Consider the following 19,217-nt stretch of genomic DNA (forward strand, 5'->3'; position numbering starts at 1 on the left):
ACGACTCAGCGTTACGTGAACTCCTGCGTGCAGTGCCAGCGGTTCAAGCTCCCCACGACTTCTCTGCCGGGCCACTTGCATCCGGTGACACCACCGACCACACCATATGAGCAAGTGGGTGTTGACCTCATAGGCCCGTTTCCCCGCTCGTCCAAAGGCAATCGCTGGGTCATCGTGTGCGTTGATCATCTCACGCGTTACTGTGAAACTGCCGCCATCCATGCCGCCACCGCCGCTGACGTCTCGTTATTTCTTCTCCACGCTGTCGTCCTCCGTCATGGGCCTCCTCGTGTAATTATCAGTGACCGAGGCCGCCAGTTTACGGCAGATGTTGTGGAGCAGCTTTTGCGCTATTGTACTTGCCCGTTGCGTCAATCTACGCCGTACCATCCCCAGACAAATGGCCTCGTCGAACGTACAAATCGGACACTGACGAACATACTTGCGATGTATGTTGACTCGCGGCACAAGAACTGGGATGACGTGCTTCCTTTCATTACTTACGCCTATAACACCTCGAAGCATGAGACAACTTCCTATAGTCCATTTTTCCTCCTCTACGCCCGTCCGCCTCGACGTTCTCTTGACACCATTTTGCCGTTCTCTCTCGACACCGAGCCGTCTGTTTCGAGCACCCTCTGCCGCGCTGAAGAGGCTCGTCGGGTCGCCCGATTACGCACACTGGCCTCGCAGGACCGCTCTAAGCAGCGCTACGATCGTCGGCATCAGGATGTCTCCTACCTTCCCGGCGACTTAGTGTGGCTCTGGACACCTCTCCGCAAGTGTGGTTTGTCCCAGAAGCTGTTGTCGCACTACACAGGCTCATTTATTGTGCTCAAACGCATCAATGAGTTGAACTACGTCGTGTCTCGTCAATGTTCCCAAGGTCGCCCCTCTCGGAAAACACAGGTAGTTCATGTCGCAAGAATGAAGCGCTGCCACTCTCGCTCGGGACTCTGACTGACAGCCCAGGGGCTTCGTCTGCGAAGGGGGAAATGTCAGGCATGCGAACAGAAGAGAACAAGGAAGTGCAAAAAGAGGCTGTCCGAGATAGAAGTGGAAGAAGAGGAAGCTCGCTATATCTTGGTTAGCACATCAGGCTAAAGAGCAGAACCACCTTGTAAATAAACCTTAACAATATATATATATATATATATATATATATATATATATATATATTGGTTCGCGTGCAGTTATGTTACGTGATATGACTGACGTGATGTGATGTGACATGTCTGTGATGTGTCTGTACTAAATTCACCAATCCCTCTCTCACAACTTTTATACCCACTCACCCCCTTCCCCCAGTTTGGGGTAGCAAACCGGTTTCTTTTAGGGGTTAACCTCCCTGCCTTTCCTCCTCGTCTTCCTCCTCCTCTTTGGTTCGTGTGTGTGTAACTAATGCCAAGGTCTTCCAAACAGGTTTTGTAAAAAGGTTTGTTGTGATGAACAGCATGTAAAAACGCGTGGCCCACATATTCGCTCTCTCTACCGCCATGCAAAAGCTGAAACGAAACTCAAAATAATCATGTAGGAGAGAATAAACCTCATAACCACCGGCGTGTATTCATGATTGAAATAGTGGAGATGTACACTATAGAGCACCGTTCGAGGCACGTCGGTGGAATCTTTTGAGCAACCCAAAAATTGTCTTTCCTCTCTATGACCTGAACGCAGGAACAGCAGTACACTCTTTCTGCAGTATTCTTAGGTGATTCCTTGGGGTGCGCCCACAGCTGCACCATCGAAGGACAATTAATCGAAAGGAGAAATTCTGGATTCTTACGCGCCCTTAAAAGTTGGCGACTTATGGCCGTATATTGTTCCTAGAGCAACTGCCAGCCAGCAGCCCACGCCGTTACCGTTAAGTAGCAGTAGTGCTTTTTAGTATTAATATTTCAACTAAATTGCTGTAATATGCGGCGGCTGTCTACTTCACAATGTCAGGCAGCCGCATCACGCGAAGGAACACTTCTCATTGGTGTAGAGAGAGCTGGCCGGGCTCGCCACGTGAATGTCAGTGGTGAATGTCAGGAAACTAGTAGAAGCCTTCGTTCTTAGCAAAGTTATCTACTCTACACCATACGTCACCCTCACAGTTAGAGAAAGAGACGACCTGGATTCACTAATTAGGCAGTCCTATAAAATTGCGCTTAACCTCCCTCGCAATACCCCAAATGAAACACTAATAAAGTTAGGAATTCATAACACCTTAGCGGAAATGATGGAAGCACACCTCACCGCACAATACGAACGATTATCAAGCACTGAAACGGGACGTTTCACCCTAAAAAAAAAAAAAAAAACAGGAATACAATATGAAGGGACCTGGACCCACACTTTGCCGATTCAAAGACATGTGCGCGAGCAATTAATAGTCCGTCCTCTGCCTAAAAACATGCATCCAGAATACGATACGGACAGAAGGGCCAGGGCAAAAAAAAATTACACGAAAGATTTTCAGTACAGAAAGACACGGCGCACGTGGACGTGGCAGAACATGCGGACAGAGATGCCTTTTCCCTGGCAGTTGTCGATCATCGAGGTTCTCCCCTCGCATCGGCGACAATCAATAAAACAAAATTTCCGGAGGAGGCTGAAGAGGCTGCCATAGCTTTAGCCATTACCTCCACCACTGCCAAATACATCCTTAGCGACTCTAAAACCGCAATTCGAAATTTTGCAAAAGGAAGGGCCCACTCCGCAGCCATCAAAATCTTACAAAAAATCTCCCGTACCCGCCTTATCACATTGATCTGGGTCCCTGCCCATTCGGACCATCCTGGGAACGAGGCAGCGGACCAATTTGCCCGAGGATTCGTAGTTAACCGGGAGGTGCGCTGCCCTGAGCTCAGGTCGGCCAGGGAGCGGATGACAACCGACAAAGAAATTACTACCCACTTCAAGAAAGAAAGACAAATCTTCCCAGAACCACATCGATCTCTAAGTAAAACACAACAAGTCACCTGGCGGCAGCTTCAAACAGACACTTTCTTTAATCCGTACATGTACTCCATATGGTTCCCAGAGCAGTTCAGCCCTGTCTGTTCTCTCTGTGGACATCAAAAGGCAGACACACCACACATCCTATACTCATGTAATCAAGACAAGCCATCACAGAGTCTGCAGCTCTCTACCCAATTTCAGTGGGAGGCCGCGCTGCTCAGCTCCGACCCGGAGGTTCAACTCCGAGTCACGGAGCGGGCTGAAGAGGTCGCCGAACGACATCGTCGGTCGGCCACCTGGCGTCCGGCCTAGAAGAGGAGCCCACCGCGGGGACGGGAACGTCAACCCACCTCGTGCCTACGACCTCTTCTTTAAATAAAGTTTACCTCCTCCTCCTTTTAGCAAACATCCTATTCTTTCTTGAGATGAATCTTGTAACGCATTATGGCGGAGGTTCCGACCCTGCGGGTTACGTCACAACATTGTAGAACCTCTTGCCCCCATGATTGGTCGAGAGGTTGATGACGTCACAGGGTTACGAGAACTGGCTGTATGCTGATTGCTCGGCAGGGTGTCTGAAATCCCGAGACTACTCCACCTCTATCGACCAATCAGCGATGTTCGCGACTGGCGCAGTGAGCAAACCCGAAGCTTCTTAGAATGTCGACGTTAATGGTGTCGCATTAAAAGAACATAGCAAGCCGAATGTTGAACAGTACGTATATCGTAAGACCAGGTGGATCTTATGAATAGATGAAAAGGAGCAGCCAGAGCCGGCACCAACCTATCCTTTGTCATTCGTGTAAATAAAATAAAGTAAACCGAGCCAGTCTTGAATAAAGCATGTCACGCATCTTTTCATTTTTTTTTTCTGGTAAAGAATTTGCCGAGCTCAGAATAAATCAAAGCTTTCCTTCCGATGCCATTTTTTAATACAGAAACCCGAGACGGTCGAAACACGAAAAAAAAAAAAACATCACTCTAGTGTGTGCTCGCGAGCCGTTTGGTTCGGAAAGCTGGAATCCTTCAGTTCTACTAAAGAAACCCTGGCCCACTGAACAGTGTTAACAAGGGTTTCGTATTTCTAGATGACAAGAAAGCTAAATGTCGCCTAGTACCAAGAAAGGCTTAAAAGTGCCTTAAAGCAGCCTGAAATGCGCATCTGTGCGCACAATATTTTTTGTCACCACCGTCTAATACTTCTTCTCTAAAGCCGCCATTTCGTTTCCGTTCAAGAGATGAAGAACAGTGTGGCTCTGACCGCATACTCACTTCAGGAAGGCGCATATTTGTCTGTAAGTATCCACGAAAACTGATTTATATACATTTCCCTCAGGAGGATGAATATTGTCCACGCAAAGCTAGCTGTATGTCACCTGTTATGCATTAGTCTATCTAACTTGAGCTTTATTTAGTGGTTTCTCTAAAAGAGCATACATTTCTGATAACTGCTATACTGATACAGCGCAGCTTTCATCGATTCCATTAGCAAGCTGTTGAGCGCGATCAACAACCCCGCAATCAGTACCTATCAAGGGGCAGCGTTTACGAGGCGTAGAATGTACTACCCTCACTTCTCCCTCACTCTCAATCTCCGCAGCACAATCTTTCCCTCTTTCTCTCGGTGCTCGGAGCCCGCATATACTGCTGCTTTGTCTTACATCCATTCGAATGACTAAGAGAGGGAGGAGGACAAGTTTAAAAGCCGAACGCTTTTAACGACAAGGTTGTTCGATAACTCCGGAGAAGAAGAGCTAGTAACATACCCGCAAAGGGAAGAGGGGGGGAGCCGAATTCGGACGTGTTTACGGGCTGCAACGCTAATGAACTGCTCCTTCTTTCTGCTGCCAGCAATAAAGATTAGGCCGAAACTGCTCAGCAGACTAATTGTCTGCCGTAGGCCTTATTCATTTCGATCAATCTCCTCACTTATCACGGCTCTGCTCAAAGAAACGGGCGGCATTCTTCGCACCCAATCTGTACCTTTTTTTTTTTTTTTTTTTTTTTTTTTTTTTTTTTTTTTTTTTCCTGGCGCGAAGCATTAAAAGACAACCTGCTTCCTTTCCCGTTTGCGAGTCGCGCGGAAGATTTGTTTCAAGTGGCGGGCGTGGCGATCCAGATTGTCGCGGACCACGTACAGCTGCTCCAAGAAACAGCAATCCGTCTGGTTTCGCGGTTCCGCAAGAAGACTTGCTCGCTAATTTACGGGCTCGAGACCAGATGCTTGCGTCCGCTCTCTCTCAGCCGAGGAAGTGGCCGGTACGTAGCGGGGCGGAGAGGTGACCGCTCGCTTCCGTGTCCGATAAACACCAGTTGGGAATGCTTGCAAGAAGCAAACTAAAAGAAAAAACGAGGTTTGAACGGGAGAGGGAAGTTTGCGGAGGAGGGGAGTGAATTGGAGTCTGGCTAAGTACAGTAAGAAGGCAAAAAATGAGCTCAAAGCGTCGTTGAAACAGAGACCACCATCAGCGGGTGAGTTAGCACTGGGTAGTTAAATAAACGAGAGAAGGCGGGGACCACGCCCCGACGGTGCTTTCTTCCCTTGGGGTGGCGCGAAACCACCTGCCCCCGTTGGCAAACCTCAGCCTGGGCGCGAGCGTGTGTGCCCCGAACGCGTCGAGTGGCGCTGGCTCATACGGGCTGACCATATGGCGTTTCAACAGAACCTCTCCAAGGAAGGCGTGGATATCTAAAGTTCTTGTGTCTTTTGCCGCCTTCCACTCTCCTCTGCACACTTCCTGCCGCAACGCTCGAAACGCATTCTTTGGCTGCCCAGTCTTTTCGCTCGAGTTATTCCTCACGACTCTCTTTTGCAGCTGTTTCTCGCCTCCTATGGCTTTGCTCTTTAACTTATCACACCCCGATGCGGCCGCCATGGCAGGACACATGGGGAAAAAAGTCGTCACGCGTCATTTCTTTCTGTATGTGCCCGTTTGCGCAAACACCTTGTGTCAGAGGCTTCCGCTTTTCCAAAAGCTGGAAATACTGATTCCATAAAGAACGCTGTCACGCTGAAGGGGATAAAATGCAAGTGCATATTTTCTTTCGTAAGTGCCATACTGCGAGTTTTCATGTGCATCGGATTACCGAAAGTGAGAATGTGAAAGAGATGGATAGAGAAATAATTGGAGAATACGCTCGGAGAAGAGAAGCAGGTGATAGGCACGGCAACTGTGGCACGCAGCCTCTACCTTTCCTAGTTCTTTCATATTTAGGGTCGAAATGAGATGGGGGAGGACAAAAGCGCTTGCACCGATTCTCATCCGAGATTTCGGGGCATGAGTTTGAATTCACATGATGACATCATGTAAGCACGTTCAGGCACACGCCGGTAGAAAATACATGGGCGCTCAATTATCAACATGCGACTACAATAACTGAGCATTACGCGTCCCCATCACCTTTAATTGCCTCTATCATGCATTACCTTCTTCTTTATACCTATGCACAACAATGCATTTATTTCATTATTAAAGTTTTTTTTTTTTTTTTTTTTTTTTTTGCTGCAGATTGCTGGGCAAAGTAACTTAGTTGTGCCGCCTGCAGCGTCATTTTTGGTAATTTTCACTTTAGCGATGAAATTCTCAGTCATTTCCATTTTTTCCCCCGTGTTTTTCTAAATCTCTGTAGATATTAATTCTGCGAAGTAATTTCCAGTGCATTTATTGCATCCTGCACAAGGGATCGTCGTGTTTCTTTTCCCGGCAACGTCGAGCTATAGGCGCTCGTGCTTATCTAGCGGGGAGTGTGGACAGGCAACCGTAATGGTGGTCTCGCGAAAAAGTTCGGCAAGAGAGAGACCGCCATTCTCCTGCACCTCCTTGAATGCACAGGCGGTATTTGGTACGCGAGGTTTAACGCGGTTTATGGATAGTCATTGGAGCGAACTCTATAAACAACAAAACACCGATAAACGGACGCGGAAACCACTTTAATGTTACGGCGTTAAACGTTCCATTAGCCCCAAAATTCGGCGTCGATGTCTATATTATGAGCGAAAAGTCACGGGCTTATGGCTGCGGCAGGCGGTAACTGGCAACTAGCATGCTGGGCATTGATTCTTCGACTTAAAGAAATCATATGATATAAGAAAGTTGGACATGCTGTCAACTCGGGTTGCTAAAGTCATTTGAAGTGGGTTGGTGGAACAAGAGGAACAAGAATCAACCTTCCAGTGTTGTTGGATGCAAAGAAAGGCACTCTACTCCCATAGACTTATTCAGGCACGCTCGTACAGCTTTGTTTCAACGGGGCTTTGTTGTTGGGGGTTAGCACACGATATCACACCGTATACCCTTAAAGACGGAGACTATGCATGTGTTCCCACAATTTCCTTTAGTTGGGCTTTAGTCGAAAAAACAATGTAAAGGTTTCATGTGGCTAAGCTAGAATAACGCGTGAAAGCCCTATAGTTTAGCTTAGTTTATCCTGATCATCTTCAGCAATGACAAACAACTTCAAGATAACGGACAAATGCTGAAATTAAATGTCGAACACTGAGGTCAAAGGTCGAGGCTCCCCACGCTTCCTGGTTTTCCGATTGACCCCGTGTATTAACACTTTCGCGCTAAAATGCCCTTCAACGTGCGCGCCATATTTCACTGCCTGCTGAGTGAGAATATACTTCATCGCAATTAGAAAATTTACAAAGTGGAGCAAGGGTATCGTTTCACGAAGTGTCCCGGTTTTGCGCTGAGAACAACTCTGTGCACGCTAGAGCGTGGCTCTGACCGCATACTCGGTGCACGCTAGAGCGTGCACCGGAAGGCTTCACCCCTCTTTTCCTACTCCACCCGCTAGACTTTTGTCACCCCCTTAACGCGGCTGCTTAATTACGTAGACGTTTTCACCACACTGGAGGCCGAAGTCTCTGAGACAAGAAAGCACACATAAGCCACATACTGTGTGTCACTTCGGGTGTACCGCAGGGAAGCGTGTTGGGTCCATTACTGTTTCTTATATATATAAACAATTTGCCTGATGTTATTCCAAATTCTGTATCCATACGATTATTTTCTCATGATTGCATAGTGTTTAAGCAGATAAGAGAAATTTCTGATCATGGTATTCTTCAAGCCTCTATGACAGCTATCGACAAATTGTGTATGGAATGCAGCATGAAACTTAATATCAAGAAAACTGTACTCCAAAGTTTAACAAGGAAAAAACACTTTAGCCAATTCACTTATTCCCTACAAGGCTCCGATATTAAAGAAGTAGCAACCCATAAGTATTTAGGGTTGACACTTACCAATCAATTGGACTGGTCACCGCATATCTCACAAATTTGTTCTTCGGCATTTTCGACACTCTGCTTCCTAAAACGAAAACGTGGCTCCCTCTAATATAAAGCTTTTGGCTTACAACACATTCATCGGACTAAGCTCGAGTACGCCTCTATCATTTGGGACCCACAGACAAAAAAGAACATAACTGATCTTGAAATACAAAGGAAAGCAGTCAGGTTTATTTTCCACAAGTACAGCAGATCTGATTCTCCCACACAGCTGATAGATGAAAATGACATCCCGCTCCTTTCAGTCCGCCGAAAAATGAACAGAATTTTGTTTCTTCATAAAATTCTGTTGCAGGAAGTTACCTAACCATTACCTAACTTTGTCCAACCTTCTACTGCCAGACGAACACGACACACTAGGGAACACATGCTGCAACCTGTCTTTGCTCGAACAAAAATCATCTAAGTACAGTTTTTTCCCCCCGGACCATCTCTGATTGAAATTTGCTTCCAGAATTTCTTTTCCAAAGCAGTAATTTTAACAAGGCACTGGAAGGTCATTTGTTTGATTAGGCTGCTCAACTTTTTAGTACTTTATATCTGTTTCCTTTGTTGATGCCGAATTGTGCTGTGTGTTATTGTCTATTTTTATTTGTCAGACTGTCAAATTTTTTAATAATTACTATTACTATTATGATTCCTTTCTTCTCGTCGAGTTGTAATGTGTATTGTATTTTTTGTTTTTCTGTGTGTGATTGTTACCTGGTATGTCCCTCCTGCTTGGGCCATAAGGCCTGTAGTATTTTGAAATAAATAAATAAAGAAGCGGTACAGTGACATTTTCTTGCTTCGCTGCCCTCGACACGCGGACTACGTTGTATGGCAACTTTTTTGAAACAAACTTTTACTTACGTGCCTGTGTTGCAGTCACTTCAATCGATTCTTAAATGTATTGCTAGGGGAAAATACACAGCGGTAACCGAAACGGATCACTGTCATGGACACACCACCAGAACGAACCCACCCTAGCTCCAGTGTCGCCGTGGTTTTTGTTGTTCTCCTGTAAATTTATGGCGCATATCAGCGCCGTTTTTCTCACCGCACCACACCAGCACATCGTCGTCGCCTCGTACTGCATACCGTAACAATATAATGTTTTGTCGTAGTGATGTAATTTGTTATGCTGAAATATAGGTTCAAGAACGAGCGTCTGCGGAGTGGTTACTTGTACACCCACTTGATCGGGGTACGAAAACAGCCACCATAGACTTTACCTGACTTTTCGCTACATGGGGACATTGGGAATTTTTCAGGATCCATGCGTGAAAATATCAGCATGAAAAAAAAAAGAAAAAAAAAAGCTGACATTGTATTACAATATAAACACCAAAAATAGTCAGCCTCAATGTTTGGAAAATAAAATCTGAAAATTAAGCCAACTAATAATGGTATAATGAGGCAAACATTATCATCACCTTTTAATTGCTTCTAGCACATGAGATTATTTATATAATGTCAAAGGCACAATAAACAAGCAAAATAATGTCGGCCACCTGGACCTTTTTGGCGTTCGCAGAGTCCGTCGAGGGCCCATCATTTCGCTGTTATCGAAATGCGGCTGTCTTCGATCGGGTTCGACCATGTGACCTTGGTAACTGAGCCGAATGCGAGAGCCACAGAGCAAGAGCTGAGCACCGTGGTGGAGCTCTTTGGCCAGAAACTGTGCCGTAATACATGAAAATTGGCAATCTCGACAACAATGCAACTGTAAAAGTCCGGCAGCTACCTGTCGGTGAGGTTCCCATTTAACTCATTACAAATGGCTGACCGGCAGTTTCTACTCAAAAGCGTACACTGCACGCGCTCAGGCGCAGAATTTGCGCCGCCCCAATGGCAACGGCGGTGACGAGGTCATGAAACCAAATCCCAGTCGCAATGGCCGCATTATTACTGAAGCTGTTGCGGCCGTATTACTACTGAAGCTAGCCCCGCCAGGGTGGTGCAGATGGCAAGACGCCCGATTACTGTGCCGGAGTAGCCGGGTTCAATTTCGACCGCCGGCGGCTGCGTTTCGATGGAGGCGAAACGAAGTGACGTCCGTGTGCTGTGCAATGTCAGCGCCCGTTCAGGATTCCTATGTGGTCGAAATTACTCCGCAGCCCTCCACTACGGCTCCTCTTTCTCTCTTTCCACTTTCACTCCCACCTTCCTCCCTTCCCTTACGGCGCGGTTGAGGTGTCCACAAAAACAAGTGTGATAGCTACTGCGCCTTTCCCTACCTGTGAACCAATTAATTATTATTATTATTATTATTATTATTATTATTATTATTATTATTATTATTATTATTATTATTATTATTATTATTATTATTATTATTATTATTATTATAGAATCTATGAAGAAGCGGCAGTCTGCTGCTGTACGATGACAGTGCACATTTTAGCTCGTCACTACTCTCGCTCCTTCCTACCTTCCCGTCATGCCAATGTTGATGCGTCCAACCAGCAACGTTACAGTTAAAGCGCCTCTCCTCTACGCGAAAACTAACATGGTGGTGGTAATAACTTTATTAAAACAGAGGAGTTTGGGGCATGCATGCCCCTGGGCCCCCGCACGGCCCCACTACACTCAAACGTTCATGTTTCTATGGTTCATGACGTCGGCAGCCCAGTCTGTGGCGATCTTCTGCCGAACCGGGTCCTCAGAGTGCAGCAGGGTCTCCCAGTCCTCCCAGGTGGTAAGGTGCTCTAGACCCCGCGGGGGAGGATCCGCCGGGCATTGGAACAGGATGTGGGCGAGGGTGGCGTTGGGGTTATTACAAAGGGTACAGGAGGGATTGGTGAGGGTGTGGTGGTGGCGAGACGCACTATAAGGAGACGGGAGGGTGCGCGTTTGTAGTCGTCGCCAGAGCGTCTGGTGGTAGTTGTCTAAAGATGGGTGAGGTGGGGGATAGAGTAGTCGCTCGGCCCGATAGGCCTGCGTTAGCTCACTGAAGGAGTGCATGCGATCACGCGTGAATCCCGGATCGGAGGCCGCCGGCGCCCGGTTTAAATAACCTCGGGCTAACGCATTGGCGGCCTCGTTACCGGGATTCCCGGAGTGCGCAGGCACCCATATCAGCTCCACATAGCGGGGTGGGTTAGTGGCGGGCGAGTTCAGTATGCTGAATGCAGAAATGTGAACTCTACCACGCGCAAAATTTAGTAGAGCAGTTTTCGAGTCGGAAATTATGTAGCGTGCTTCCGTGTGTGCAAGCGCGTAGGCGATGGCTGCTTCCTCGGCTGCCTCCGAGGAGGTGACCGAGGGGAGGGGGACAGTAGCAACAGGCTGCAGGAAGGAATTTGTGACGGCCAATACCGCTCCCTCATTCGTGCATGCGGCGTCCACCCATACGGCGTCCGTTTCGGAGCCGTAGTATTTGTGGAGCGCCGCTGCTCGGGCTCGGCGGCGTTGCTCGTTATACTGGGGGTGCATGTTGCGAGGGAGAGGCTTGATGAGAAGGTCTTGGTGGAGGGGGCGAGGTATGGGAAGGAGGGTAGGGTCATTCGCTGGGACACGAATGTCTAAAGTCTCCAGGATATGGCGACCGGTGGAGGTCTTGGTGAGACGCAAGTATTGGGCTTGGCGATGGGCCTCCACAAGCTCCCCAACTGTGTTGTGGAGGCCAAGCTGTAGAAGGCGTTCTGTGGAAGTATTAATTGGGAGATGTAGGGCCGTCTTGAACGCCGTGCGCAACATGACGTCCAAGGCGTCCGTTTCCTGCCTGTTGAGTCGGAGATAGGGGACTGTGTATAAAAAACGGCTGAGGACGAAGGCGTGAATTAGACGACATAGGTCGTTCTCCTTCATGCCTCTGTGATGGCCCGAAACTCGTCGGATGAGGTGCGATATCGCGCCTGTCACCCGCTTTAGTTTCTTGAGAGTTAATGTGTTTTTGCCGTTGTTCTGGATGTGAAGTCCCAGAACCCGGAGCGTATTCACCTCTGGGACGGGACGGCCATCGACTTCGATAACAATCGGTGTGGTGGGGCATCCGCGGGTCGTGGGTCGAAGTATAAGTAGCTCAGACTTCTCTGGGGAGCATGAGAGTCCGATGCTCTGGGCGTGTTCTTGTGTGAGGGATGCGGCGCTTTGCAAGGTACCCTCTATGTCGCCATCACTACCGTGTGTGGTCCACAGTGTGATGTCGTCCGCATAAAGGGTATGTCTAAGATGAGGTATCGTGGACAGTTTCCGGGCGAGTGGAATGAGCGTGGCGTTGAATAGGAAAGGAGAGAGGACGGGTCCCTGTGGAGTACCGACGCTCCTGAGGGTGTAGGGTTGGGAGGTAAGGGGGCCGAAATGAACCTCAGCCATGCGGTCCGTTAAAAAAGCCCGGACATAAGTGTACATCCGTACACCTATGTTCAGAGGAGAAAGAGCAGTCATGATCGCCTGATGTTCGACGCGATCAAAAGCTTTGGACAGATCCAAAGCCAGGACTGCCTTTGTGTGGCCCGGGACAGCCGGGTCGAAGATGTCGTGGGTGAGCTGCAGCATGGCGTCCTGAGCGGAGAGATGGGGGCGGAATCCCACCATGCTGTGTGGGTAAAGGTCGTTGTCCGCCATGTGAAGTGTCAATCTCGCAAGTGCCACGTGCTCGAAAAGTTTCCCGAGACACGAGGTGAGCGAGATTGGTCGCAGGTTTTCTAGTTTAAGAGGCTTGTTCGGTTTTGGTATAAATATTACCTTGGCGTGTCGCCAGGACTGGGGGAGGGTGCCCTCCGACCAGCATTTGTTGAAGTAGTCTGTAATCTGTGTGATTGATTTGTCATCAAGATTGCGGAGTATAGAATTGGAGATTTTGTCCAGTCCCGATGCTGAATTTGTGCGGAGCGTCAGAAGGGCCGCTCTTACCTCCGTTTCCGAAATATCAGCGTCTAATTCCGGGTTAGGTTTTCCTGAGTAGGGGGGCATGGAGTCGGATGTGCCGGGTGAGGTGTATGTTCGCTGAAGTGTGTCAATGAGAGCGTCCGGGTCGCTATTGTGTGTGTGTAAGAGGCGTGTAACATGGTGTTGTGTAGCGGATTTGGACTGTGTTGGATCTATGAGATGTCTCAGAAGTTGCCAAGCTCGCTTGGTGGACAGTTTTCCGGCGAGTCCGTCGCAAACTTGCCTCCAATTACACCGGCAGACCTCCTCTGCGTGTTGTCGTATCTGCGTCTGCAGTCCGGCCAGTCGCTTTTTAAGCGTTCTATTTAACTTGTTGCGTTTCCAACGCTCGAGTAAGCTGTGGTACGCCTCCCAGAGGTGGGCGAGGCGGGAATCTAGAGTGGGGGTGTCTTGTGTGGTTGTAATTAGCCGGGTATTGAGTTGGACATCGGTCATAAGTGATTCTACCCACTCGTCGATGTCCGTGATAGTTGTGTTTGGGTCGTCCTTCCGCAATGCGCGGATGGCGTCCCAGTTCACCAGTTTGTGGGTGATATGTGTGTGGCGGGATTGTTTAAAGGGGAGCGAGATGTTAATGATGTAGTGATCGCTTCCCAGTGTGTGTTGTGTTCTTGCCCAGGTGACGCCACCGAGGAAGCGACTTAGCGTCAGGTCCGGACTGGTGTCCATGCTGACGCTGGTGCCGATCCGCGTGGGTGTGTGGAAATTGTTGTGTGTAGTTAGGCGCAGCTCCTGGACTAAGGACCAGAGACATCGACCACGGCCCGTAGTGTAACTGTACCCCCAGTCGGTGTGTTGGCAGTTGAAGTCCCCTCCGATGAGGAGAGGGTGCTTGCCAGCGAGTCGGTGGAGGTCCCGCAAGAGCGTCACCAGGGAAGACATTGGATGAGATGGGGGGTGGTATATATTGGCAATGAAGATGGAGGGCACTGTGTGTGGGTGATGCATTATTTCCGTGATAACGCAGGGTGTCTCTGACGTAATAGTGTGTGTTTGGTGGGTGATTGAACGGTGAATAAGAGTGGACACCCTGGGTTTGTCCGTGGTATCTGAGTGGTGGGGCATAAAACTAGACAGTGATGCTCTAGTGGCCGTATCCTGGAGAAGAATGATTTGGGGCGGCGGGGTGAGGATGGGAATGAGTAATTGGAAAGGCGCACGCTTGCCCCGGAAGCCGCGGCAATTCCACTGGAGAATGGGTAAATTAAGTTGCTGCCCCGCCATAGTGGAGAGATTGGGAGCCAAGTGCACTAGGCGTTGAAGAGGGTGGTGGTTGCGAGGGATGAAGAGGAGGTAGTTGGAGATTGATGTGCTTCAGGATAACGGTTTGTGTGTGCTCTAAGGTTTGAATTCGGGTGTCTATGCTGGTCATTCTCATGTCGAGTGTATGAACCAAGCGTGAGAACATCGAGTCAATTTTGTTCTCGAGTTGGGTGAAGAGGGAGTCGATTTTGGAATCTATCCGGGCTTCTAAAGCCTTTAGCTTTGATTCAAATTTTGCCTCAACTTGCTCAAGAGCATCATGTGTGACAGGTGGGGGTTCTGACGTACGTTTCTTTTTGGGCGGTGGCTGCGTGGCTGGGGATGTTGGAGAAAAGGCGGGAGGTACAGCTTGGGAAGGGAGGGTGGATGAGGAGGGTTGGTGTGGGGTCTGTATAAGGGAGGAAAGGCGGCTTACCTCTTCCCGCAGGGCCCTGAGCTCCTTGTCGCGTGATTCTTCCTGATGTGGCTGGGTTGGCGGGGTTTGTTTAGAGATGCCTTCAGCTGCTCGGTCGGCCCATGACATCTTTTGTGGGTCCTTTGCGTGTTCTCCTTTGCGAAGCGACGTGGATCGAGTGGCGTTGAGTGCTATCTTCCGAGTAGCGTCTCCGGGCGGCTTGTCCTTACGAGAGAGGTGTTGAGCTGCAGGGTTGGTTGCAGGTCTTCGCCCTTTAGCCCTGCATCTCCCCGTACCCGTCATGTGCGCTTCTCCGCATAAAATACATTCCGGAGTGCAGGAAGGGATAGTCTCCTTGGGATGTGGTTTCCCACACCTCGGGCAGTTATTCGTACGTGGCAGCGTGCACACATCTGTCCTGTGGCCTGGCTGTCTGCAGTTGATACAAGCGTCCATGTGGCCTCTGTAAGGGGTGCACCTGTGGAGTCCCCCGCCGTAAAGAACTGTGCGAGGAACCGGTCCTTCTCTAAAAGTAATTAATATTGATCGAGTGGCACCCATGCGTCGAGCGTCCACTATTGGGGCACGGGGATTGCTGTTCACGAGATCCTCCAGTAGCTCCCTGGGGGTTTCATTCCAGTAAGCGTTCGAGATTACTCCTCTCACCGCGCCGTCCGGGGGAGCGATGTAGGCTGCTACGGCGTAGTCGGTGTCTTGGTAATTAATTTTGGTGATTTGTACCAGCATAAGTGCGTCGTTCTGGTGTGGCGTGCTCATTGTACACGTGTTATTGGTGGGATGAACACGCAGCTGGGTGCGGGTGGGCTCCTCGAGTGAAGCGGTGGCGTTCAAGATTGAGACGCGCAGCTGTCGTGGCGGTACTGAGGTCATTTTAGCCACTTTCTGCACATTCGCCTTTTCCAAGTTTTCGCTCCCCAAAAACGATGCAAAGCAGGAAGCCACGCCAGAGCCTAATCTGGTGGCTTCTACGTCCTCCGCCAGGTGGCCACTCTGCTCGATTTACGGGCAACTTGGTCACGTGGGCGCTGTACCGGAAACGCCAGGCCGCGCGCAGTGCACGTGGAAACCAGGTGACCCGGTCAGCAATATGGGCCAAGATCACTGGCTCGCACCTGGCGCCAATCTAGGTGCACTAAGGCACCCGAATAACTTTTAAAACCTTCCCCGTGAAAGGAAGAATATTAAAAAGAAAAGCAAAGGCAATCGTAAAGTAAAGACCGGCAACCTGATAGCGAAATTTCTGTCACTTCCTCCCTTCCGACTTTCGTCACCGCACGTGTGAGGTGTTTCATTCAGTCGAAAAGGAGGCGCACCCACACGCCACGACCCTACTTAGTCCTCCCAGGTATGTTTGCGTTAGGGAGCTGAGGCGCGGTCTGTTCCCGCACCTCTCCTCCGTACTACCGTTCAACTTCGGGCCCCACAAAAGGCGCTGCTATGGGTGGCGCGCATTGATACGTTCCTGCGCATTTTGCTCCCTCCTCATCCCTTGGAGACGGCATGCGACTCCGGCACGCGACCTACATTTCGGAGCGGGACCCCCGGATCCGCTCCCCTCAACAGCGAAGTATGTCATGGGAACTGGCACACTCTCCCTAGCGGAACTGCCGGGAGAAGCACGCGAGGCATCCCATATGTGGCACGCCCTCGCTTTCGACCGACCACGTGCTGAACTCGCGTTCAATCTCCAAGGCGCGCGTTCGGCATCCCCGAAGGAATGACTGTGGAGGGTGGTTAAAGATTAAACAAGGAGGCTTGGAGATTGAGAGGAAGTGAATAGGTAGGCAGCCGACGCCATCTTTGCTTCCTCTTCTGATAGTACGGTCGGCGGCTTATATCTGCTCGTGTGCGTCCGTTTTCTCGGTCCCTCTACCTCATGCCAGCACTGACGTAATGAAAACCAAATTGGCATCATTATACTCATGGACACTTCTTTTTGGCAATGGGAGCAAAGGTAGGGAGGCGGGGCCTTTAAACGTGTCGCTCTGCCATGTAGTTCGACCACGCGACTTTCGGCCAGCATAGACGTTCCAGATCATTTCTTTCGTTTGCTTCGACAGCCAACGTCTCTTGAACTTGACTCGGATCTTGTCTGGTGAAAACGCTTCAAGTTCGTTGCGGAGTGAACGAGCCAGGACCGGAACGACCGGAAGAGGCGGGAGTCGCCATCTTGTCTGCAAAGTCGGGGCGTCTCTAAAACCCGCGACAGACATCACAGAAGAAAACCTGGTGGAACCAAGACAAGTGTTTTAGGTCGGAAAATCAGTTCTGTTATAAAAAATATACCGTAAATAACTAGCGCTATGATTTCAATTTGTTTTTGGAGAAACTACTCATGTAACTAGGGACTATATTCAGCTGCGTAGGAAGATGGTGCGTTTTGGTTCTGTAGCTTTGACTCCATTGCCAAGAAAAAAAGTCCCCGAGTTTAGCGACACGTCAGATTATCTGCAAAGTATGAGCGATGTGAACAGAGACCGGTAGATCATAAAAAACAACAACTGTGGAACCGACCCTTTCGTAGCCGATACGCAAGTGGATGGTAAGCATAAATAAGTGACATTTATGAGTTCGTTGTACTACGGACGAGATCCATCACAAGAAACCAACTGAGAGGCTACAGACCCCCGAAGAAGAAGACTACATTTCAAGCGGCTGGTTAAAGAGCCGCTGTTGAAGCAGACGAACTCGCACTTTGCGTGCCGTATACAATGCTTATCCCAGCTAAACCGCTGAGCCCTTGTAGTTCAAATTTAGCACAGAAATGGCATATTGTAGTCAGTAGTATTTGTTATATCAGACTTGTTTGGCGTACTTGCCTCATTCGATCAGAAGTCGGATGTTTTCATCGTCTGTAACGACAACGAAACAAAAGAAGCCGCTGCCACAGGGACGTGGCACCGGTGGCGTCATCGCGTATTGCCATTCCCTGAAAACTGCAGCAACGGAGACGCCGGGTGGCGTCACTTTAAATAATTTTGTGTAACAACTTTTCAAATACAGTGCAGTTTTGGCCAAACTAAGTTTCGCTTATTATTATTCATAAGTTTATAAAGCTCTTCAAACCTTTCGCAAAACAACTCAGCCCGCCTACGCTCCTTCGCCGAATATTGCTTCGCAGACGACACAGACGATGGCGAACATACGACTTCAGATCGAGTAAGTCAGGTATATGGCAAACAGAATTTGTCGACCCCTTCTTTGAAGGCATGCATTGCCGCAAACACGACGAGGATGTTTTGGCGGCGCAATGCATGTGCATGGCTGGACACTGTGATGCATGTTGTCATGTTTCCGCGCTGCTCTTTTACCTGGAATAAGACTTGCGAGTGCAGGAAGGTGGTGTGGTGAAAACATTTATTATAATACATAGAGGTATATACACTAGGTGGGATGCCTAGACAGGCACTCCATTGGCGTTTGCCGCAGCCCGGGGGCGCTGCGTTAAGACCTTTTGGGCCTCTAGGGGCTGCTGCTGCAGGAAGAGCAGCCGTGCCCGGATCGTGGCAACAGCTCGCTGCCAGAGAACATCCGGAAGATTCCAGCCTATAGCCCCTTTTCGACATAGGTTTCTCATTTTCCGTGATACTTGCGTGGTTGAGCCGTGCCAGCCATACGTGGATGCCGTCGCATCCTGGTGAGTTTTTCGTTCCGGCGAAGTCGTTCGTGTGTACTTTCGGAACATTAAGTAACCCGAGGTCGGAGGTCGTGCGCGCAGTTCTTCAGCTTCCGTTGCTTGCCCCGTTCAAAAGCTCAATAAACCATAGCTACGGATCGCACGGCTTGTGGAGCTGCACGCGCACGACAGCATTTAATATGTGTGTTCGCCCTGTTCTTTCGGTATAGACACAAAAATGGCTGACTACGCCACATTTACCCACAATGCACTGCGCACAGCGCGAGCTTGCACGAACGCTGAAAACGCTATGCATTCTGGGTAGTCTGGGGAAGTTCGCCATTTTCCTGTACAGTGCAACAGTCGACCGTGGAGCGGGCCGCGCAAATAGTGCCAGAGATGGTTTACTGTGCGGTCGTGGGTCGTAACAGCTTAACGCAGGCTCCAGAGCAAAATGTGAAGTCCAAACAAGATGACTGCGGGGTTTTAAAAATACCAAAGGTACGCTCGCACGAATGCGACAAGACAGCGATCGGAACGTGGCAGACGAGAGTGGCTTGCACGCGCCAAAAGACGTGGCATTCACAGCAGTCCGGACAAATACCAAGTGTGTGCACGTCATTTCGTGTCAGGTACTTACTCCTGCCCGATCTTTTCTATACAGAATCATACATTCCCCTGCATGCCCAAATTGCCCAGAACACTATGCAAACTTGGAGCATTGCATCTTTTCATGCCCTGTCGCCCTCCAATCTCCTCACTTTCCACACCCTCCTCCCCCAACGTGGCGGGCTTGGTTAGCCTCT

The sequence above is a fragment of the Amblyomma maculatum genome, chromosome 9 (genome assembly GCF_055883805.1).
Source record: "Amblyomma maculatum isolate TAMU_Amacu chromosome 9, ASM5588380v1, whole genome shotgun sequence".
NCBI lineage: Eukaryota > Metazoa > Arthropoda > Arachnida > Ixodida > Ixodidae > Amblyomma > Amblyomma maculatum.